Source organism: Muntiacus reevesi, chromosome 1 (genome assembly GCF_963930625.1).
Source record: "Muntiacus reevesi chromosome 1, mMunRee1.1, whole genome shotgun sequence".
NCBI lineage: Eukaryota > Metazoa > Chordata > Mammalia > Artiodactyla > Cervidae > Muntiacus > Muntiacus reevesi.
Window position 1 is genome coordinate 253918701 of NC_089249.1, and position 12207 is coordinate 253930907.

A 12207-nucleotide genomic window follows, 5' to 3' on the forward strand; every position below is an offset into this window, starting at 1 on the left:
CTTTAATCTTCCCATGGATGAATTGCCCCCTCCTCCTGCCCACCCCCCCCCCCCCCCCCCCCCCCCGCCAAAGCCTTAGTCTGCCATGACCTTTCATACCTGTTTTGTCTTTAGAAACAGCTTTGTAAATGTCACAAGCTTAGGATTCTTTTCAGAGGCTTTCAGTTTCAGCTCCATAACCACTGAGTAATCAAATTCAGGTTGGTCGTGGTTCATGATATTTATTGACTGCTAGTTTGGCTTTAGGACCCTAATGCCATAGGCTGGAGTTCCATATTGTTCTATTACCAAAGAAAAGTCAAAGACTATGAATCTTGTTAGTTTCTGTTTTTATCTATATATTTAAAAATTTGTGAGAAAACAAAAAGAAACCCAAGCTATGACCAATTTGCACCTAGATAATATCATCCAAAGACTGAACTAAGGAGTGATGGCCAAAACTAGGACTGCAAATGAAATTGGAATGAGGAAAATATAGCTAGGCATTTATGGAGGCATAAGAACAACTCTTAAATTATAGAGATTGTAAGCAAATGCAAAAACTGAAAATTGAAAAACTAGTGATTATAAAAATGCAGTGTTATGGATAATGTTGATATTTCAGAATGGCTTAGAAAACTATCATTCCCAAGAGCATTAACCTAATTTTTGAAATATAATAAATTAAGATCAAATCTTAAATAGTACTGATAATGAAAGGGATTTGCATAAAATGTACAAAAGTCTCATGGTAAAAAATTTTATTCAAGAGCCAGAGCCTGTTCATAACTGGCACAAACCACAATTGGACTGGAACAAACACCACTGGGGTTGATTAAGCAGCTCACCCATTGTACGAATGCAGTGAAATGTCTTGCCCTGACCTGTTTTTCTGGGGCTTTTTAATTGAACAGGTGTGCTGTTTAAATGATGTTCATAAATTGGATGTTAGCGTGTGTATCTGTGTGCATGTGTATATGTGTGTGTGTATGTATGTTTGAATCCATATTTCAGACTTGCCAAATGACTCTCAAACAAATTTATTTTCCTTTAAAGATAAACTTAAAACATGTAAACCCTGTAGTATTTAGATGAAAATCTGTTTCTGTTACTTATTCACCTGAAAATATAGAGATGGGCTTCTTTATCTTAACACAAGCCATACCCTTATTTTTTCTTGCTTTGAGGCTTTAAAAAAACTGTAATTTTGACAACACAGTGCTAATCAATTTATCAAAATATTAAAGTGAATTCAGAACTCTGACAATATTGATTTGCAGTGAAACTGCAAATCTTGGCAAAACTTATTTCTCTAGTTGTAATAAATCCAATTATTCAAAAGTACATTTATTGTGCTTTTCTCTTTTTAAAAAAAAAATTCCTTTTGCTTCTTTCTACCCAGGATTAAAATGCTTAGTAACACTATAAAGGTATTTAGCTAGTTTCAGGAATCTCCTACCAGTCTGTAAGACATGGAAAAATTAAGCTTCAGTGTAGACAAGTAAATTAATATACTTAAGAAAAATTAATCCCAAGTGGTTTTGTAAGTTACTGAACTCAAAATTATAAATTATGAGCTGTGAGGGGATTTTAAAAGCCATTGTGAACTACTGGCACAAGATTTAATTTTAGTCAAGGGCCAAAACTTAGCTTAATGAAACCAAAACAAAAATATCATAAAGCATATTTGTTGTATTGTTTCTGTACTTCACAACTTAGAACATACAATGACATGCATTTTTTAAATGTGCTCACAAAATCCTCTAGCAGAGAATTTGTGAATAGTTCTCTTCATTATACAAGATTAAGAAATGCAGGTACAGTGAAATTAATTTACTGATGAAAAACAAATAGATTATCATCCATGGATCTAAGACCTGGAGATATATATTTATTATTTCTGTTGTGCTAACCTATTTCATAATGACCATGAGAGATCAGATAATATGTATAGTAGATCTCAAGAAAATTTAGACAATACAATGAAAAGATTGAAATTGGCTCAGTTGTAAAGAATCTGGCTGCCAGTGCAGAGAAGTAAGAGACGTGAGTTCAACTCCTGGGTCAGAAAGATCCCTTGGAGAAAGAAATGACAACCCACTCCAGTATTTTTGCCTGAAAAATCCCATGAACAGAGGAGCCTGGTAGGACACAGTCCATGGACTTACAGAGTTGGATATGACTGAGTGATTGACCACACACAGTAAATGTCTTGCAGCAAATATTAGCCAAGTGGTAAATGTACACTATACACTGAGTTATGCATGGTCTAGAAAACTAAATGAATAAGTAAATAAGGATGAAGGCTTGCTTTCAAATAATTCATATATAGTTGAAGAGAAAATTTAAGCACAAGAAAAAAATCATTCAAGAGGTTTGGGCATAAAGTTTGGGAAGTAGGATCTTGGAGAAGAGAAACTGATTGAATAACATTGAGTCAGCTATTTAACACAGTAGTCACTAGTCACACATGGCTACTGGACAGTGGAAACGTAGCTAATACAAACTGAGATGTACCATTAACTGTGAAATATGTAAGGGATTTTGAAGCCTTAGTATGAAACATGCCACATACTGTTTTAAGCTTTTATATCAGTTCATGTGGAAGTTTTATATTGGTTAAACTGTGGAAAATTCTGAAAGAGATGGGAATACCAGACCACTTGACCTGCCTCTTGAGAAATCTGTATGCAGATCAAGAAGCAACAGTTAGAACTGGACATGGAACAACAGACTGGTTGCAAATAGGAAAAGGAGTACGTCAAAGCTGTATACTGTCACCCTGCTTATTTAATTATATGCAGAGTACATCATGAGAAATGCTGGGCTGGAGGAAGCACAAGCTGGAATCAAGATTGCCGGGACAAATATCAATAACCTCAGATATGCAGATGACACCACCTTATGGCAGAAAGTGAAGAACTAAAAGGCCTCTTGATGAAAGTGAAAGAGAGAGTGAAAAAGTTGGCTTAAAGCTCAACATTCAGAAAACTGAGATCATGGCATCTGGTCCCATCACTTCATGGCAAATAGACGGGGAAACAGTCGAAACAGTGGCTGACTTTATTCTTCTGGGCTCCAAAATCACTGCAGATGGTGATTGCAGTCATGAAATTAAAAGACGCTTACTCCTTGGAAGGAAAGTTATGACTAACCTAGACAGTATATTCAAAAGCAGAGACATCACTTTGTCAACAAAGGTCCATCTAGTTGAGGCTGTGGTTTTTCCAGTGGTCATGTATGGATGTGAGAGTTGAACTATAAAGAAAGCTGAGCACTGAAGAATTGATATTTTTGAACAGTGGTATTGGAGAAGACTCTTGAGAGTTCCTTTGACTGCAAGGAGATCTAATCTGTCCATCCTAAAGTAGATCAGTTCTTGGTGTTCATTGGAAGGACTGGTATTGAACCTGAAGCTCCAATACTTTGGCCACCTCATGCGAAGAGCTGACTCATTTGAAAAAACACTGATGCTGGGAAAGATTGAGGGCAGGAGGAGAAGGGGATGACAGACGATGAACTGGTTGGATGGCATCACCAACTCAATGGACATGGGTTTGGGTGGACTTTGTGCTGCAGTCCATGGGGTCACAAAGAGTCAGACACAACTGAGCCACTGGACTGTTACTGATTGGTTAATGTTGAAATAATAACATTGTGATATATTGGGTTAAATAAAAAATCATTTTATCCCTTTATCAAACTACTTTTTTAACATGGCTACTAGAAAATATTGAATTGCATATACGGCTCACATTTTAAATTTTTTAGAGAGGAGCTGATAGAGAATATGGAACTCCAAGATCTGCTTGGTAAGATAGCTGAGGAGCAGATAGGAGAAGAGGAGAGAGGCAGGGAGTCAGTGGAATAGTAAGATACCTTTTGGTGATACCTTCTATTGCCCTAATTCAATCCAGACTACAAATTCCAAAACCTTTCATGTAAACTTTTCTTGTGAAAAGGCCCAGTGTTGCGTGCAGGACAAAAGAAGGCAACTATTCACTGTCACCTAAAGACATAGGGACCTATGGGTGAGCGGAATGGGAGAATGTAGCTTTATGTCTACTCAGACCTTAACTGAACTAGGATGAAAATCTGTAGACATCATCACACTGTAAAATCAGTTTAGTTAGCTTTCCCAAAGATGAGGGAGGCATTCGGTAGCCCATGGGTTAAAAATACATTATTAAGTAATATAAATAGCACTCTAAGTGCCAGATTAATCAGTTCACTCAGTAATATTTAGTATACACTTACCAAATATTTTGTAGAATAATAAAAACAAAATGAACCCTACATCAGTGTTATCACAGCTGAATGAGTATCCACACTAAATAAATGAGCAGAAATTGATAATGAAATAGAGGAAATCTGACTCACATATATTACTGTAATATGAGGTGAAAGTGTCAATAATCTCAGATATGCAGATGACACCACCCTTATGGCAGAAAGTGAAGAAGAACTAAAGAGCCTCTTGATGAAAGTGAAAGAGGAGAGTGAAAAAGTAGGCTTAAAGCTCAACATTCAGAAAACTAAGATCATGGCATCTGGTCCCATAACTTCATGGCAAATAGATGGGGAAACAGTGGGCACAGTGGCTGACTTTATTTTTCTGGGATCCAAAATCACTGCAGATGGTGACTCCAGCCATGAAATTAAAAGACTCTTGCTCCTTGGAAGTAAAGTTATGACCAACATAGACAGCATATTAAAAAGCAGAGACATTACTTTGCCAACAAAGGTCCATCTAGTCAAAGCTATGGTTTTTCTAGTAGTCATGTATGGATGTGAGAGCTAGAATGCTGAGTGCCAAGGAATTGATGCTTTTGAAATGTGGTGTTGGACAAGACTCTTGAGAGTCCCTTGAACTGCAAGGAGATCCAACCAGTCCATCCTAAAGGAAATCATTCCTGAATATTCATTGGAAGGATTGATACTGAAGCTGAAACTCCAATACTTTGCCCACCTGATGCGAAGAGATGATTCATTTGAAAAGACTCTGATGCTGGGAAAGATTGAAGGTGGGAGGAGGTCGGGAAGACAGAGGATGAGACGGCTGGTTGGCATCACCATGAACATGAGTTTGAGTAAACTCGGGAGTTGGCAATGGACAGGGAGACCTGGTGTGCTGCAGTCCATGGGGTTGCAAAGAGTCGGACACGACTGAGTGACTGAACTGAACTGAAGGTGAAAGTAGTCAGTATTATGAGGGCTTAGTGGAGAAAGAAAAATTTTCATCTGGGGATATGCTACAGCTTCACAAAGAAGATGGCATTAAAACTGATTCTTAAGAAAAGGTTTAGACATAGCTATGTATAAATTTTTGAAGAGTGTATTCTGCCTATAATTAGCAAAGTTAATATTGATGAAAATCTTAATAGGAATGGATGGTTCAAGTTGATCAGAGTAAAGAGATTTTACATTAGTGTACAATATGGAAAAATAAATTTGGAACATATCTTGAAAACCCTATACTAAAAAGGCCATTAGTTTCAGTGAGGGAGATAGTATCATATAGCAGTGGTGTTAAGATAACAATAATATTAACAGTAATAATAATGATTTATTTACATGGAAAAATAAGTAAACAGTGTGAATGTGTTCTGTGATTGATAGACTAACCAAATAGAAGTGACATTAATGGCAAAATAACAACAACAAATACAATTTAATCTGCTAATGCTTCATTTAGTTTTAGGTAATTTGAAAAGAATTACATTTAGAATGTGGCCTTCACTAGTGATTTCTCAGATTTCTTTGTCTGCCTTAATTGGTCTAACCCATGTAAAATCACTCCTGCACTTTTGTATTCAGTTGAAATATTATATCACAAGGCCTGAGATCTGACTTCTTAGGCAGCTTTCAGGGAGCTACATGAAACAACCTGGGAATGGAAAGGCCAGTGAGAGACAGGGGACTGAAGGAAACCAGACAGGTAGAATTTCCTTCTTTCCTTCACTCTGTCTATAGTTTTGGTTCTCCATGCAGTGAGTGAACCTTCCACTGAATGCCCATAGGACAAGTGAACACATGTGCTATGTGATTTTTAGTTCTCTTTGCAGGTAATTTGGAAGCAGATATAACAGTGACACAATTCATGCTTCTCCTTGCCTCATTCAAACAACTTATGGTTGATATCTTTCAGATAAATTATTAGTATTTTAATTTTTCCCTCTTTTTTTTTTTTAAGAAGATTCATGTTAGGAAAAGCAGGGATATTGACAAATGTGATTAAGTCAAAAGGAGGGCAAAAACACTAACATTTTTAAAGTGCTGATATGTTTCAGAAATTTTTTTGTGTGTATTTTTGCAAATTATTTCTGACAGTACTTCACAGCAACTCCATTATTTCCATGTATGGATGAGAAAATAGGGATTTGGTAATGGAAAACATATCACTCAATGTCAAACAGATAGTAGGGGCTTGAACAAAGGCTCAAAGAGTTTGAATAAGTTGCTTACAATCTTAGAAGTGGAAGAAGAAATAAAGGTTCAGAGAGATGAATTAGCTAGTTTGATCCAAACCCAAGTTAATGGGAGTAGAAAAGAATGTCACAGTCCAACATGACTAACTCTACAAATTGGGTTATCAACCACTTTGTCTCACTGCCTCTCCCAGAGCAAAGAAGGAAGATGAGGAAATCTCACAAAAGCTTAAAATGATTAAGATGCATACATAGAAGAAAAGATAGCTTCAAGGGATAAAGAAACTTTAAAGTATGTGAAGTGTTTTCTTATGAAAAAGACATGTTACACTTTGTTTATGTGACTCCAATAGCAAAAGAGAGAATTAGCGTTAAGAACCCACTTTAGCTCTTTATAAGAACAAAACTGTCTGCAAATGAAACTACTTAAAAATACTAAAGGCTTGTAATATTTCCCATCACTGATAGGAAGATAGGAGGAGAGAGGAACCAAACTGGGTCTGAAAAATTTTAAGAAGTCTATGCTGTGGAAAGTGTTAGACTAAATTATCTTTATAGTAATTCTTTCTAAAGCAGGGGTTACGTGATTTTGAAATCTTTTAGTTTGACTAATGTTTGAATGCACTAAAGTTTTAAAAGCAAGCCATCATAGTTAACTATGAATAGATACTATGCCCGTTTGCCCCCAGATTTCAGCTAGGCAAAGATTTCCTTTTAATCATGCAAATGAATACTGGAAAATAGGCATCTCATTCACAGTGTCATGAGTTTTTAACCTTAAACTAATACAGTGCCCACATCATTGTATGACTATTTTAGAAAGCACTAATTCTTCATTTCAAAGAATAATTGTATAAAGGTCAAGGTAAGATTTTCATGCTTGATAAGGAATGTGTTGGTGTCAACTTTAACCCAATAATTGCCCTCTGTTATGGAGAGTTATTATACATAAAACTTCAGTGACAAGTGGAACGTATATCCACTTTGAGTATGTGTTAAAAATACCCAGGGAGCAAAAGTGGCTTTTAAGATCTAGGTTATATGAAAATATCTCATTATTTCAAAAATGATCTTTAAAACTAGATTTTCAATCTATTTTATTATGAAACTTACGATAATTAGGAATTCATGATTATGGTTAATATCAACAAGTCTTTTATATACCCGCTGGATAAATTAAAGTCTGTTCAGTGATAATTATTTCACATGATGTAAAAATATTAAATTATATAAAGTCGCTATTCTTAGAGAAGCAGAATTCTTACAAAAAGATGTTTCAGGAAGTTTATCCAGTAGGAGAAAAGTAGTCTGAGTTGGAAATAGCTTCTGATTACAAATAGAGAAATGGATTTGGTTTAGGGTTAGGTAACCCTAACCCTATCCCTAATCCTAACCCTAACCCTAATTTTTTAGTGAACATTTATCATAAGGTTTGAGCAGAGAAAAAATGAATTTATTTAAAGGATGGATTTTCCTTCATCTAATAGGATATCTTAGGAAGCGTGACCTTCCAAACTCAGAAAGAAGAATGTCTTAAGACTGCTTGCTGCAGATAATTTAAACTTTCAATGGAATCATCTTTCTTTGATAACTCTGGAGGAGCAATAAAGACAACAATTGTTCTTCAGTGGGTAACGTGTCTAACTCTTTGCAACCTCATGGACTGCAGCACACCAGACTACCCTGTCCTTCACTATCTCCAGAAGTTTGCTCAGATTTATGTCCATTGAGTCAGTGGAAAGAAAACAGTAGCCTCATCTAAAAGTTGCAGACGTCTCCTGCTTTTTAATACAAATGGCTCATGTATATAATAAAAGGGTCAGAGTTTTTTTTTTTTTTTTCCTCCCTCCCTCCAAAGGGATTACAGTAAATGAATTTTTTACCGTTCCTTTTCAACTACTCCCCTCCAAACATCTCTTAATGATTAGTACTTGCTTGAGTGGTAATGTTTTTTCTCAAATCTTCACTTTCAGTTAATAGTGCATCATATTCTACCACCTTCTGTCCTTTTCCCGTGGATGTGATTCCCAGAGTGAAATCCTGATCTTAGGGTTTCCTCCTTGAGTTTCTCAAAGTGTATTGTTGCAGTAGCTGGTTTACCTGTACCTATCATAGCAACATAATTTCAGAGAGTAGATCTTATTTTGGAATGTGGCAGACTTGCTAAGTAAGTCAGGTTATAATTGTGAGTTACTGAAGGAAGTTTCTGAGTAGTTTTTACTTTCTCTTGGAAATTTCTCTGTTTAGAGATGGCATCCCCATGAAATGTAATAGAGACAGCCATAGTCCGATGGACTAGACTCTAAAGTGAATTATATTTTGTACAGTCAAATTTTGTAAAATATATAGACTTTAAGTAATAAATGTTTCTATAGTGTAAGGCTCTGAATTCAGCAGGATACAGATCACAGAGAAATTCTTTCATCCTGATTTTTTCCCTAGAAATCAATAAGTAAGACATGACCCTTCTCACAGTGACATCACAGTCTATTTGAAATAGATTTAAGATTTTATTATTCATAGATTCTAAGAATGAATATTCCTATGTGATTCCAGAGCACATGTTTAATATTGTAGGGGAGGCTAGACGAATTGAACAGAAATGGGTTTGTTGGACTAGGTGTCCTGAGCGCTATATAACACTGATAAAACTAAAATTTTGGAAAACCACTCAGAAAATAAAATTTATTTTACTTCATTTAGGAAAGTTATAAAATTTCCTTTTGAGTAGTTGAAAAAAGATAGAATATAATACTCCCTATGGTAAATAGGATTTTGGTCTTCTTCCCTGCCCTCACCCTAGCCTTCACATTATTCTCGTATTACCCTCTATGGTAAAAGGACTTTGCAGATGATACAAGTGTTATGCACCTTAATGAAGGGAGATTGTCCTAGATTATCCATCACTGTAATTATTAATGCAAGTGGGTTTTCCCAAAGCACAGTGAGGCCAAACAAATCAAAACATTGGAGTTTGGAGCAGAGAAAGGTTTATTGCAGGGCTGTGCAAAAAGACAGGTGGCTCAGGCTCTTTAAAAAATCCCTAGCTCCCTGAATGACTTTTTGGCAAAGCATTTTTAAAAGCCAGTTAAGACAGGCTGGGGTCGCAGGGTATGTGATTAGCTCATGCATAATCCTCTGACTAGCTGCTGGTGAAGTAACAGGGTGATGTCACAGGGGTTAACATGATCAGTCCCTAGGCTGCAGAAGGCCAGGGGCTATGTGCTCATGATCAAGTAGTGAACATCTTTCATTTTATGGGGGAGGGGTTCCACATCTGTAAATACATAAAATATCAGGAAATATGAATCAAATACTATTATCTAGGTTCTTCAGAGAAGAGCTGGAGCAGAGGATATGGGGGAAAGGCCTATGCCTAGAAGGCCCCATAAAGTCAGGCTCAGTTTCCTAATGACATGGACCTGTAAAAAAGTAAGAGAGAGAAAATAAAAGTAAGAGAGAGGCAGAAGCATCAGAATGAGAATGAGTGTATTGGAGAAATGTGGCAGACAAAAGAGTCAACCTGCTCTTACTGGTTTTGGAGATCAAAGAAGGAGGCCATGAGCCAAGGAATGTGGGAGGTCTCTAAGACTGGGAAAGGCCCTCAGCTGACAGCCAGCCAGGAACTGGGACCTACAACAACAATACAACTACACAGAACTGAATTCCACCAACAACCTAAGTGAAGAAGAATGCAGATTCTCCCCTAGAGCCTTCAGAAAGGAGCACAACCCTGCAAACACCTTGATTTCTGCTTTTAAGTCTGACGAGACACCCTGCTGAGCCCATTAGACTTCTGACCTCCAGCAACTATGAGATAACTATGGGTGTTGTTTTAAGCTGCTAAATTTGTGGTTACTTCTTAAGATAATAGTAAAAAACAAATACACTTCCCAACTGTTTGAGTCAGCCCCGTCACTGCTTCTATATTTGAACTCTGTGTGTGTGTGTTAGAATTTCAGTGCAATCAAATGTTGTGGTCCTACTTCTTCAGTGTACATCTGGGGCTGGAAAAATAATTTCTCTAACTTCCTTTACTGTTTATAATACAATTTGCAACTTATTCTCCAACTTAAAACTGCTAAGATTCTATTTTGTATTAGAAGCCAATAGCAAGGCATGGGCAAAAATAGCATTATTTTTTCCTTTTATCGAGACTTGTTTCTCACACATTTAATCAGTCTTTCTTTTCGAGTTTCAGATGTAATGTCATGAAATTATTGCATGTGTGCATGCTCAGTTGCTTAGTCATGTCCAGTTCTTTATGACCTGATGGACTCTAGGCTCCCAGGCTCTTCTGTCTGTGGAATTTTCCAGGCAGGAATACTAGAGTGGGTTGCCATTTCTTCATCCAGGGGCTCTTCCGAACCCAGGGATAGAAACCACTTCTCTTGAGTCTCCTGGATTGGCAGGCAGACACTTTACCACTGTGCCACCTGGGAAAGCCCCACGAATTTATTAACCACCCATAAAAAGTTATAGATGTTGTTTGAATTTGCTGAGATTTTCACTATTAGCCAACCACTCTGGAAGAAAATTATCATAAGGATTTTGGTATTGTTAATGCAAAGTGCTGTGCCTATCGTTGCCACAGATTTGTGTGTGTCTTACATAAATTTCCCACCGGAAGTCTGTAGATTTAAAAAGAAAGTAAGAAAACCATATATGTGATTAAGCTGTACTTGTTTAGCTCTAGGGCTATGAGCCAGAAATCTCATGGTATATTTTTTTTACATTTTCTCAGCCTGTTTCCTGAGAATTTCTTACTACCCTTGAGGAGAGGAATGTATTTCTTTCTCATCAATTGAGAGATTCCGGGGTCTCTTAAGGTTTCATTTTGCATGGTTTGATGGCCCTGCCCACATTGATAACTCACCATGTCCTCCAGATTTTATAATTCAGTCTGATTAAGGTATAATCCTAAATTACACTGTTACTTAAAACAGTGTTCTAACAGTACAGATTCAAGTAAACTACTGACACAATTAAGATTAAAGAACTGGTTAAGTAGAAAATGGGGGACAAGCCCATTTTTCTTCCTCTGCTCTGTAAACAGCAGGTTGACTCAGACATCTTCCTCGTTTAGTAAACTACCTAAAAACAATAGGCTCTAATGAGGTAAGTTGGCCGCTTCACATTACAGCATAGCTTAGGGGTGTGTGTTCTTTCAGTAAAAGAGTGTATTTTTAAAGGGGGAAAAAAAAGGTAAGTGGTTCAAGTTAAAATCTCAGTGACAAACCAGTGCTAACTAGCACATGTCTGCCTGTCACCAGAGGTGGCTGTGCCTGACATTTCCTGGAGGACAGCCTATAGTTAAGTGGTATTGAAAGGCACCACAGGCTTTATAGCAAATGTGTAGGGGACAATGAACAACAATGGGGCAAAATCAAGCTATTTGAGTTAATGGCTGATGCTGTGTTCAGGGTATTATGCTGGTGCCATTCACATCACTATGGCTAAGGTTGTGTCAGTGTTTTCATAATAGAGCTACTATTTTAGAGGTTTATAGCCTGGCAATAAAAACTGGCTTCTGGCAAAAACTTGACATACAAGACAAGACCTCAGTAAGAAAGTGATTTTTGAGAAATCATATTTTGTTGAGGAGAGAGGGTATGGAATATGATTTGTTGTTTCAGATGTCCATTTGAGTTTCTGAAACTCAAAATACAGCTCAGATTTTAGAAAAATGGCGTTTTGTAAGTTATTCGACCACAAGGAGGAATCAAATTTGTGAAAGGATGGTCAAACAATACTTATTGTTACAGGCTTAGCTGAGAACATTTTTTATCTTTCCAAATGT